The following is a 13139-nucleotide window of genomic DNA, read 5'->3' on the forward strand; positions in this document are numbered from 1 at the left end:
AAAATTGTGCCGTCTGGTTTGCTTAATATAAGGAATTTGAAATGATTCATACTTTTACTTTTGATACTTAAGTATATTTTAGCAATTACATTTACTTTTGATACTTAAGTATATTTAAAACCTTTTACTCAAATAGTATTTCACTTGATTTATTATCTATGAAGATATCTTTGCTTTTACTCAAGTATGACCAGGGGCGCAACTTTCACTGGGGACAGGGGGGACATGTCCCCCCCCACATTCTGAAATTGCATTTTTGTCCCCCTGAGTTTTATCATTGGAATGTGATTCAAAACGAGGCAACGGTGTGCTTTAGGTCCATCCGAGTGTCGGGTAGGCTGTTTGGAGTGTTTATCCGACAAGATACAAATACAAATATTTATGTCCCCCCACTTCTAAAACCAAAGTTGCGCCCCTGAGTATAACAATTGGGTTATTTTTCTACCACTGGAAAGCAATGTGTTAGAAGAATCCTACATAACCAACCCATAATGTAAAATGCAACATCTGTTTATGGCCATGCTATGTAAACTCTAACATTGATTTAATCCTGCAATAGATGTCGTTCAATTGGTAATATACATATTTGTCTTCTTCTAACGCCTCTTAAGGGGAAAGTAATCAGATTACATTACTGAGTTTGGGTAATCCAAAGGTTACATTACTGATTACAATTTTGGACAGGTAACTAGTAACTGTAACAGATTACATTTAGAAAGTAACCTACCCAACCCTGCAGATGAATTATACTTAAGCTCAGCCCTAGGACGAACATTGGTCCTAATTATCTCAGGGATCTGAACTGGCTTCCAGTTGATCTCTGGGAGGTGCAGATCAAACGGTGTATGTTTTTTAAAGTTATACATTACCTTGCCCCCAGTTACCTGTCTGGTTATCTTAATTTCAGTAGAGACTCTGTCATCACACCAGAGCCAGTGTTGCCAATATCAGACCGCTGCGCTAGGAGCATGGCTGAAAAAGCGAATTCCTTAACACTTGTGCAGAGGAATTGAATGGCGTACGAAACTATATAAAATCCATCCTACGCTAGGGAGTTTTAAGGTAAACCTTAATAGTTTATGGGAAAAATGCTTTAAAACTGCACAGGCTAAAATAAAGTATAATTGTATCAATGAACGCTACTTGGTCATCTATTTCTTTCATTTTACTGTTTCCTCCCTATTGATGAGCTGTATTTTATATACAGTACCAGTCAAAAGTTTGGACACACCTACTAATTCAAGGGTTTTTCTTTATTTTTACTATTTTCTACATTGTAGAATAATAGTGAAGACATCAAAACTATGAAATAACACATATGGAATCATGTAGTAACCAAAAAAGTGTTAAACAAATCAAGATATATTTGAGATTCTTCAAATAGCCACCCTTTGCCTTGATGACAGCTTTTCACACACTTGGCATTCTCTCAACCAGCTTCATGAGGTAGTCACCTGGAAGGCATTTCAATTAACAGGTGTGCCTTGTTAAAAGTTAATTTGTGGAATTTCTTTCCTTCTATATGCATTTGAGCCAATCAGTTGTGTTGTGACAAGGTAGGGGTGGTATACAGAAGATAGTATGGACTTGGTCTTTTACCAAATAGGGCTATGGCAAGAATAGCTCAGATAAGCAAAGAGAAACAACAGTCCATCATTACTTTAAGACATGAAGGTCAGTCAATACGGAACATTTCAAGAACTTTGTGCAGTCACAAAAACCATCAAGCGCTATGATGAAACTGGCTCTCATGAGGACTGCCACAGGAATGGAAGACCCAGAGTTACCTCTGCTGCAGAGGATATGTAAATTAGAGTTACCAGCCGCAGAAATTGCAGCCCAAATAAATGTTTCACAGAGTTCAAGTCACAGACACATCTCAACATCAACTGTTCAGAGGAGACTGTGTGAATCAGGCCTTCATGGTCGAATTGCTGTAAAGAAACTGCTATTAAATTACACCAATAAGAGGAAGAGACCTGCTTGGGCCAAGAAACACGAGCAATGGACATTAGACCGGTGGAAATTTGTCCCTTGGTCTGGAGTCTTTGTGAGACGTGGTGTGGATGGACAGATGATCTCTGCATGTGTAGTTCCCACCGTAAAGCATGGAGGAGGAGGTTTTATGGTGTGGGGGTGCTTTGCTGTTGACAATGTCTGTGATTTATTTAGAATTCAAGGCACACTTAACCAGCATGGCTACCACAGCATTCTGCAGCGATACACCATCCCATCTGGTTTGGGCTTAGTGGAACTATCATTTGTTTTTCAACAGGACAATGACCTAACACACCTCCAGGCTGTTAAGGGCTATTTGACCAAGAAGGAGAGTGATGGCGTGCTGCATCAGATGAACTGGCCTCCACAGTCCCCCGACCTCAAACAAATTGAGATGGTTTGGGATGAGTCAGACGGCAGAGTGAAGGGAAAGCAGCCAACAAGTGCTCAGCATATGTGGGAACTCCTTCAAGACTATTGGAAAAGCATCCCAGGTGAAGCTGATTGAGAGAATGGCAAGAGTGTGCAAAGCTGTTATCAAGGCAAAGGCTGTTTTTTTTTAAGAATCTCAAATATAAAATAACACTTTTTTGATTACTACATGATTCCATATGTGTTATTTCATAGTTTTGATGTCTTCACTATTATTCTACAATGTAGAAAATAGAAAAAATAAAGAAAAACCCTTGAATGAGTAGGTGTGTCCAAACTTTTGACTGGTACTGTATATACAGTGGGGGGAAAAAGTATTTAGTCAGCCACCAATTGTGCAAGTTCTCCCACTTAAAAAGATGAGACAGGCCTGTAATTTTCATCATAGATACACGTCAACTATGACAGACAAATTGAGTAAAAAAGAAAAATCACATTGTAGGATTTTTAATGAATTTATTTGCAGATTATGGTGGAAAATTAGTATTTGGTCACCTACAAACAAGCAAGATTTCTGGCTCTCACAGACCTGTAACTTCTTCTTTAAGAGGCTCCTCTGTCCTCCACTCGTTACCTGTATTAATGGCACCTGTTTGAACTTGTTATCAGTATAAAAGACACCTGTCCACAACCTCAAACAGTTACACTCCAAACTCCACTATGGCCAAGACCAAAGAGCTGTCAAAGGACACCAGAAACAAAAGTGTAGACCTGCACCAGGCTGGGAAGACTGAATCTGCAATAGGTAAGCAGCTTGGTTTGAATAAATCAACTGTGGGAGCAATTATTAGGAAATGGAAGACATACAAGACCACTGATAATCTCCCTCGATCTGGGGCTCCACGCAAGATCTCACCCCGTGGGGTCAAAATGATCACAAGAACGGTGAGCAAAAATCCCAGAACCACACGGGGGGACCTAGTGAATGACCTGCAGAGAGCTGGGACCAAAGTAACAAAGCCTACCATCAGTAACACACTACGCCGCCAGGGACTCAAATCCTGCAGTGCCAGACGTGTCCCCCTGCTTAAGCCAGTACATGTCCAGGCCCGTCTGAAGTTTGCTAGAGTGCATTTGGATGATCCAGAAGAGGATTGGGAGAATGTCATATGGTCAGATGAAACCAAAATAGAACTTTTTGGTAAAAACTCAACTTGTCGTGTTTGGAGGACAAAGAATGCTGAGTTGCATCCAAAGAACACCATACCTACTGTGAAGCATGGGGGTGGAAACATCATGCTTTGGGGCAGTTTTTCTGCAAAGGGACCAGGACGACTGATCCGTGTAAAGGAAAGAATGAATGGGGCCATGTATCGTGAGATTGAGTGAAAACCTCCTTCCATCAGCAAGGGCATTGAAGATGAAACGTGGCTGGGTCTTTCAGCATGACAATGATCCCAAACACACCGCCCGGGCAACGAAGGAGTGGCTTCGTAAGAAGCATTTCAAGGTCCTGGAGTGGCCTAGCCAGTCTCCAGATCTCAACCCCATAGAAAATCTTTGGAGGGAGTTGAAAGTCCGTGTTGCCCAGCGACAGCCGAAAAACATCACTGCTCTAGAGGAGATCTGCATGGAGGAATGGGCCAAAATACCAGCAACAGTGTGTGAAAACCTTGTGAAGACTTACAGAAAACGTTTGACCTGTGTCATTTCCAACAAAGGGTATATTACAAAGTATTGAGAAACTTTTGTTATTGACCAAATACTTATTTTCCACCATAATTTGCAAATAAATTCATAACAAATCCTACAATGTGATTTTCTGGATATTTTTTTCTCATTTTGTCTGTCATAGTTGACGTGTACCTATGATGAAAATTACAGGCCTCTCTCATCTTTTTAAGTGGGAGAACTTGCACAATTGGTGGCTGACTAAATACTTTTTTTCCCCACTGTAAAATACAGCTCATCAATAGGGAGGAAACAGTAAAATGAATAAAATAGATGACCAAGTAGCGTTCATTGATACAATTATACTTTATTTTAGCCTGTGCTGTTTTAAAGCATTTTTCCCATAAACTATTAAGGTTTACCTTAAAACTCCCTAGCGTAGGATGGATTTTATATAGTTTGTACACCATTCAATTCCATCTACTGTATGTTATAATCTTGTGTATATTTAGTTTTCATGAATTTCCAAGAGCACCACAGTGGTTGTATTGTTTAAAATTGGCAAATAAAATCAACAACAAAAAATTAATGTGAATAAGAATGTAATTTACAGTCTGAGAGTAATTTTATTCATATCAATGAATATCAGTATTTCATTGTTTGTGTTGATTTATTTTACCCCTCCACCCCACCAGGCACCACCCTTTCCCTGTTTGAAGGATAACTTAATGTGATACAGAAAAACAACTAAATTGACAGACACTAGTTTGACAAGGAGACAAGACACTGAACACATCAATATTGACAAACAGATAGACAGCAGATCTACCTATCTGAGGAGAATTAGCGACACAAAAATACATCCAACAACTAATGGGAAGAGTGAATGTTGTGGGGTAATATATACACTGAGTGTACAAAATATTAGAAACACCTTCCTAATATTGAGTTCTCCCCCCTTTTGCCCTCAGAACAGCGTCAATTCATCGGGGCATGGACTCTACAAGGTGTCAAAAGCATTCCACAGGGATGCTAGCCCATGTTGACTCCAATGCTTCCCACAGTTGTGTCAAGTTGGCTGAATGTAGTTTGGGCGGTGGACCATTCTTGATACACACAGGACATTTTTTAGCGTGAAAAACCCAGCAGCGTTTAAGTTCTTGATACAAACCAGTGCGCCTGGATTTAAGAAGTGACATCAATAAGAGATCATAGCTTTCCCCTGGATTCACCTGGTCAGTCTGGCATGGAAAGAGCAGGTGTTCTTAATGTTTTGTACACTCTGTGTATATATCTACATCTACACCTACTAAACCCTCTTTGGCTACACCTATACCATTTACCAGATATTAAAGAGGCCAACAAACAACAGATGAGTGAGAAAATAAATAAATACACACCAACATATTTACATGTCAATCTACAATGTATAAACATATAGCCTACTGTACAGTATTTACAAAATCCTAAGAGTGTACCAATGCCATATTTTCGCTACAGTGGCGTAATTCACACTGAGGTGATACAACTGATGTGGCTAAGTTTGTATGCACTAAAATCTTTACCCAACTATTGTGGATTTTTTTTTTTGCAGACAAACCCATTAAAATGATCCTTAAATTGTATCACCACTGATGTGTGACATGCGTTGTACAACAGGAGTGTGAACTAGGCCAATGGTTTGATGAACAAGCCATCCAACAGATGGGTTGCTAATGAAGATACGATTTTAAAGGCTGTCTTCATTTAAAGCCTGTCTTCATTTCAAGGCTGTCTTCATTTAAAGCCTGTCTTCATTTAAAGGCTGTCTTCATTTAAAGCCTGTCTTCATTTCAAGGCTGTCTTCATTTAAAGCCTGTCTTCATTTCAAGGCTGTCTTCATTTCAAGGCTGTCTTCATTTCAAGGCTGTCTTCATTTAAAGGCTGTCTTCATCATCTTCTCTTTCTCTCCAGATGCAGAAGTTGGGATTTCTTGAAGTGATCTGTAAAGACACCCAGATGACAGTGTTTGAGCAATATGTTTGGTCAAATATTAGAAGAAGTGAGTGATTGTACCCAAAGCTGTTAGTGCAAGTTCTACAAATGTGCAGACATGTGATGTAGATTATAATTCCCTTTAGCTCTGAAATGTTTGACATAGGAGGACCAGTGACGTTTTTCCTGATCTTAGTTGTAAATGGTTTAAACAGTAGTTTAGCATGTTTTCTATTTTTCACAAGTGGCTGTTTCATTACTGACACAAAAGAAAGGGATTTTCATAATTTCATATTAATAACATAAATTGTACATCATCATACCCAGTCCATTTCCTCACTGTGCTCCTCTTCCTGGAAGCAGGTCACTCCCATTTCTTGATCAGCCTGTTTAGACAGACAAGACGGCTTGTTATATATTTTCCATAACCGCACACTTTGGCGCGTGTGTGTGTGTCTGTGTGTGGCATGTGTACACTAGTGAAGAATAATCAACCCCGTACCCAGTCCATCTTCTCATCTCCATACATGTTCAGATGTTGGAAGTTTTTGATGAGATCTGGAAGATCCTGGAAGACGAGAATATATCGAAAATCTTATGAAATATTGTGTTTGGTGTATTGGAGTACACCCTATCTGCTTCACTTGAAAGTGGTATTGCTTGCACAGACTTTTAATAAGACAGATTTTTCTGGTCCGACATAGCCCACTCAAAGGCAAAGAATATTACTGGTCATTTTGAACTAGTGTTGAGTGTAGTTCTTGTTGGCTTTAAACTGTACATGTTCAGATGGAGACATCATGCTGATGTTGACAGAGCCATGGTGAAAAGATGTGTATGACATATCATTATATACAACTTACTCCATCCACATTGTCCTTTGCTGCAGGGCAAACACCATCTGCCACTTCATAATTCTGGGGAAATTATTCATAATAGTTAGTAATTGACTTTTGCCCTCAAATTTTTCCATACATAACTTATATAAAGGAAACATTTGATGTCTTATCAATGAAATACAATTGTAGAATGTTACTTGATTTTACAAAAACAAGGAAATAGCCTACTTTATGAATAGATACAGTATATAATTTCTTGCAATAAACATGTAATTTTTATGAAAAGATGGAAGGGAAGAGAAAGCTGACTGTTCTAGACATGGACCGCGTCACTGACCCACGATTATCGTTGACTGTTATTAACCATGGGCCGCGTCACTGACCCACGGATTACATCGATGGCACCAACCATCAGTTTTGGTATGTATGTTATAAGGCAACATACAGCCTGTTCGCGCCCTTTCGGCCAGAGGTGAGTGAGAGACACTCAAAAAGGAGAGGAGAAGAGTCATATAAACATTAGTGTAACTCAATACATTATCAGCTATATAATCTTCACTTCAACAATATTTTTTTTTACATTAGTTTAAGCAAATTCAGAAAATATAAATAACTCCCTGAAAATTCATGAATATTGAATTGATCTTTGTCCAACGGTGAACTGCCACAGATTACCATCGTGATTTAGCTGCAAATGGTGTTGTTTTCTTCAAGGAGTTGATGTTGATGTTGTCAACTGAAGCTGCAATGTAGAGAAAATGCCATTCTCAGCTAGGCCTAACCTAATGTATTATTTTGTTATTTTGTCTTCCCTTTTTTTCAAACAACTCAACGGTGCAGACATTAAAGTAACTGTCCAGTGAAAATCTGACTTTTAAAAGTTAATATTCTGTTAAATTATACCCAAATAATGTTGTTGACTCATCCTATACTCTTATTTGTGGCCAAAGCATAAATTGGAGAGAAAAAAAACACTTCAAAAACCCCACCTCAAACCAGCATCTCAAACAGACATTTCAAAAAAGTATTGCTATTTCATCATAGAGGATGATGTCATCCTCCTGTGGAGAATAAGCTGGCCAATCAGTGGTCTACTGCTTTTCAACATACTTAATTTAAAAAAAATTGGAAGGAAGAATATTTAACTCATATTGTAATTAATTATAGGGAATATTTCATGGAAATCTGGAAACACTGGACAGTAACTTTAACAGGTCAGACACACCGAGAAAACTGACAGCCGATAGGTACTTAGCACAGTAGGAGGCCGTTCCTTCTCCTGCTAGAACAAATACATTTATGTTAACTGTTGGTCACTAGAGACTAGCATTCCAATAACTACAGGTACTCCCATTTTTTATTCTGTTAGGGCTCTATTCAATCCGCATCGAGGAAGTTCAGCTTTACAGTGTGATTCACGGTAAACGCTGCATACGTCGGCTCAATCTGAAATTACCTTTACATTTCTATTGCGGAATCTGTAACGCTTTGAATAGAGCCCTTGATTTAAAGATACAGTGAGGGAAAAAAGTATTTGATCCCCTGCTGATTTTGTAAGTTTGCCCACTGACAAAGAAATGATCAGTCTATAATTTTAATGGTAGGTTTATTTGAACAGTGAGAGACAGAATAACAACAAAATAATCCAGAAAAACGCATGTCAAAAATGTTAAAAATTGATTAGCATTTTAATGAGGGAAATAAGTATTTGACCCCCTCTCAATCAGAAAGATTTCTGGCTCCCAGGTGTCTTTTATACAGATAACGAGCTGAGATTAGGAGCACACTCTTAAAGGGAGTGCTCCTAATCTCAGTTTGTTACCTGTATAAAATACACCTGTCCACAGAAGCAATCAATCAATCAGATTCCAAACTCTCCACCATGGCCAAGACCAAAGAGCTCTCCAAGGATGTCAGGGACAAGATTGTAGACCTACACAAGGCTGGAATGGGCTACAAGACCATCGCCAAGCAGCTTGGTGAGAAGGTGACAACAGTTGGTGCGATTATTCGCAAATGGAAGAAATGGATGGGTATTCCAGCATGACAATGACCCAAAACACACGGCCAAGGCAACAAAGGAGTGGCTCAAGAAGAAGCACATTAAGGTCCTGGAGTGGCCTAGCCAGTCTCCAGACCTTAATCCCATAGAAAATATGTGGAGGGAGCTGAAGGTTCGAGTTGCCAAACATCAGCCTCGGAACCTTAATGACTTGGAGAAGATCTGCAAAGAGGAGTGGAACAAAATCCCTCCTGAGATGTGTGCAAACCTGGTGGCCAACTACAAGAAACGTCTGACCTCTGTGATTGCCAACAAGGGTTTTGCCACCAAGTACTAAGTCATGTTTTGCAAAGGGGTCAAATACTTATTTCCCTCATTAAAATGCAAATTATTGGGGATTTATTATTTTTATAATTGATGGGATGACTAACTTAGAAAGAATGCATTCTTGACTGGGCTAATGTAGGTTGTGTCACCTGGCAGGCTGTGATTGATGTGAAGAGCTGTTTTAGGGGGTAAGATGAGATAGGGATTTGTGTCTCCAGATACTGGAATATACTGGTTCTTTGTGATCTGTGAACCTTCCTTGGACGTAGGAATGGTGTCTAAGGGAGCTGGCTCTTCTCACTATGACAGGTTGTTATGATATGGACTTATGCCTGGCAACAGGGGTGCATCAACGGATAGGCTGAGTAAGTCTAAACCACACTCAAGTCTCTACTCTGATTGGCCAACAGAGAGGTGGGAAACTCTCTCTGTCAGAGTATTTGAGCAAGAACCTAGAACAATGGATTAGTTCTCTGAAGTGCCCTGCGAGGTATTTCAAAGAGCCCGTATATACGAAACATCATATTTACCATTGAAGGTTTTTGCATTAATTAAAATAACTAGTATATCTTAGAAGTTGTGTTGACCTCTTTTGTTCCTAATACCAGATTTGAATTGACGCAACTTTGACAAAATCAATTTATAACATTTTTGACATGCGTTTTTCTGGATTTTGTTGTTGTAATTCTGTCTCTCACTGTTCAAATAAACCTACCATTAAAATTATAGATTGATCATGTCTTTGTCAGTGGGCAAACGTACAAAATCAGCAGGGGATCAAATACTTTTTCCCCTCACTGTAGATTGTGCAAAAAAGTTTCAGAATTTTTCCCCCATACTTCAATTGGTTAGGGTTAGGGTTAGCTACTTCCTTTCCCGCTTGCCTGGATTTGGAACCATCATGGCTCATGGTGCCACTCCCTTTCTGGTTACACAGTAATGTTGTCTGTGTCAGTTGTCTAACCAAATTCATCTTTCGTTTGTGTATATCCTCCTTTCTAGCGCCACTCTGTAGCGCATATTCATTTAGCAGACACTCTTATCCAGACACTTTGACTCTATCAACAATTTTATTGAGCCATATCCATTTAATTGTCTAGAATCCATAAGCAATGTAAGCAACTGTAAGCAACACGACTTTACAGATCACATTTGTATAATTTGACATAATGCAAGAAACAACAAGCTTAGCCAGTAAAAAAAATGACTTACCAGTGACAAAATGGAGATCACCTGCTCAACCCTGTTGTGCACAGGTATTTATGCTCCAGCCAGCCCAGACTTTACATAAGCCAGCCACGTCATATCAGGGAAATACTGCCTACTTACAAGAATTAAAAGTGAAACTAAATTCCCATAGTTATGTAACAATAATAATATTGAATGCAGACGAAGCTTCCGAAGCCGTGTTTTTCCCGCAATTGCATTTTGAAATGTTCTACAATCAGAACACATTTTTCTAGCGCACTTGGGGGGAGGAGAGTGCCTCGCTCATCACATCAGCAGGCCCCAGAGAAACAGGCACAGGGGCAGGTCAGACACTTTCATTACAGGAATCATGAGGATAATGCATTTTCAGTGGCGTGTACTCATGATTACCAAGAAAAAAATATATATATATATACATATATACACAGTACCAGTCAAAGGTTTGGGCACACCTACTCATTCAAGGGTTTTTCTTAATTTTTACTATTTTCTGCATTGTCGAATAATAGTGAAGACATCAAAACTATGAAATAACACATATGGAATCATGTAGTAACCAAAAAAGTGTTAAATAAATCAAAATATATTTTCTATTTGAGATTCTTCAAAGTACCCACCCTTTGCCTTGATGACAGCTTTGCACACTCTTGGCATTCTCTCAACCAGCTTCATGAGGTAGTCACCTGGAATGCATTTCAATTAACAGGTGTGCCTTGTTAAAAGTTAATTTGTGGAATTTCTTTCCTTCTTAATGCGTTTGAGCCAATCAGTTGTGTTGTGACAAGGTAGGGGTGGTATACAGAAGATAGCCCTATTTGGTAAAAGACCAAGTCCATATTATGGCAAGAACAGCTCAAATAAGCAAAGAGAAACGACAGTCCATCATTACTTTAAGACATGAAGGTTAGTCAATACGTTTCTTCAAGTGCAGTCGCAAAAGCCATCAAGCGCTATGATGAAACTGGCTCTCATGAGGACCGCCACAGGAAAGGAAGTTACCTCTGCTGCAGAGGATAAATTCATTAGAGTTACCAGCCTCAGAGTCCCCTGTAGCTCAGTTGGTAGAGCATGGCTCTTGTAACGCCAGGATTGTGGGTTTGTTTCCCACGGGGGGCCAGTATGAAAAATGTATGCACTCACTAACTGTAAGTCGCTCTGGATAAGAGCGTCTGCTAAATGACTAAAATGTAAATGTAAATTGCAGCCCAAATAAATGCTTCACAGAGTTCAAGTAACAGACACATCTCAACATCAACTGTTCAGAGGAGACTGCGTGAATCAGGCCTTTATAGTTGAATTGCTGCAAAGAAACCACTACTAAAGGACACTAATAAGAAGAGACTTGCTTGGGCCAAGAAACACGAGCAATGGACATTAGACCGGTGGAAATCTGTCTTTTGGTCTGATGAGTCCAACTTTGAGAATTATGGTTCCAACCGCCGTGTCTTTGTGAGACGCAGAGTAGGTGAATGGATGATCTCCGCATGTGTGGTTCCCACTGTGAAGAATGGAGGAGGAGGTGTGATTGTGTGGGGATGCTTTGCTGGTGACACTGTCTGTGATTTATTTACAATTCAAGGCGCACTTAACCAGCATGGCTACCACAGCATTCTGCAGCGATACGCCATCCCATCTGGTTTGGGCTTAGTGGGACTATCATTTGTTTTTCAACAGGACAATGACCCAATACACCTCCAGGCTGTTAAGGGCTATTTGACCAAGAAGGAGAGTGATGGAGTGCTGCATCAGATGACCTGGCCTCCACAATCACCCAACCTCAACCCAATTGAGATAGTTTGGGATGAGTTGGACTGCAGAGTGAAGGACAAGCAGCCAACAAGTGCTCAGCACATGTGGGAACTCATTCAAGACTGTTGGAAAAGCATTCCAGGTTAAGCTGGTTGAGAGAATGCCAAGAGTGTGCAAAGCTGTCATCAAGGAAAAGGGTGGCTACATTGAAGAATCTCATATAAAATATATTTTGATTTGTTTAACACTTTTTTGGTTACTACATGATTCCATATGTGTTATTTCATAGTTTTGATGTCTTCACTATTATTCTACAATGTAGTAAATAGTAAAAAATTAAGATAAACCCTTGAATGAGTAGGTGTGTCCAAACTGAATGTATCTCAGAGGAGAAAGCATCCGAGCGAGCAAAACAGCTCCCCTCTTTCTCAATATGTGTAGACCATCTATGCGATGCTGTCTGGTCAAAAATAGTATAATATTGTTGCCGCCCATAGCATTGAATGCAAGGGAAGGCAGCAAGTATTTGGTGTCCCTTCATAAAAAAATTATAAAATAATCGGCAATCAGCATTGAGCTAAACTCAGTGAGCTGAACGGTGAATGGACCTGGCACACCAAAAAAAAGTGTCAAAGGAAGCCAGTTTGGATTTGGCTTCACACCAATCACATCACATCAAAAGCAGAAAAAACTTGAATTGTTGCATCTCGTTGTGTCGTTGTCCTCCGGTGGCTAGCTAGCTAAAATCCTCCCTTTACTAAATGAGCCATGGATGGAGATAGGGATTTGGACTTGTGGTTTTACTTAATTATCCATACTTGCCAATGATTATAACGGCGAGTCTGATCCAACCATAAATGAATACATTGTGCACCTGGCCCGAGTGGATGGGTGTTCTATATGTGGCTAGATGTAGGAGGCTAATGTTAACTAGCAGGCCTGGCGCATAGTTGCCCATGAAAGGAAGTTAGGCTAGCAAGCAAGCGTTTCAGCCAGGT

The 13139-nt window shown here is 39.7% G+C and overlaps 1 long non-coding RNA gene across 2 annotated transcripts; it reads right to left on the bottom strand.

Moving 5' to 3' along the window:
* Positions 1-4626: 4626 nt before the first annotated feature.
* Positions 4627-10418, bottom strand: LOC311130714. Of its 2 annotated transcripts, XR_014613381.1 has the most exons (6): positions 10396-10418; positions 7192-7596; positions 6879-6932; positions 6518-6583; positions 6339-6401; positions 4627-6023 (listed from the first exon to the last, which is right to left on the bottom strand). It is a non-coding gene; the product is annotated as an uncharacterized lncRNA (long non-coding RNA). The 2 variants fall into 2 exon arrangements; XR_014613382.1 differs by lacking the exons at positions 7192-7596; positions 10396-10418 and having other exon boundaries at positions 6879-6967.
* Positions 10419-13139: the final 2721 nt, after the last annotated feature.

The sequence above is a fragment of the Coregonus lavaretus genome (genome assembly GCF_964263955.1).
Source record: "Coregonus lavaretus genome assembly, chromosome: 6".
In the NCBI taxonomy this organism is placed as follows: domain Eukaryota; kingdom Metazoa; phylum Chordata; class Actinopteri; order Salmoniformes; family Salmonidae; genus Coregonus; species Coregonus lavaretus.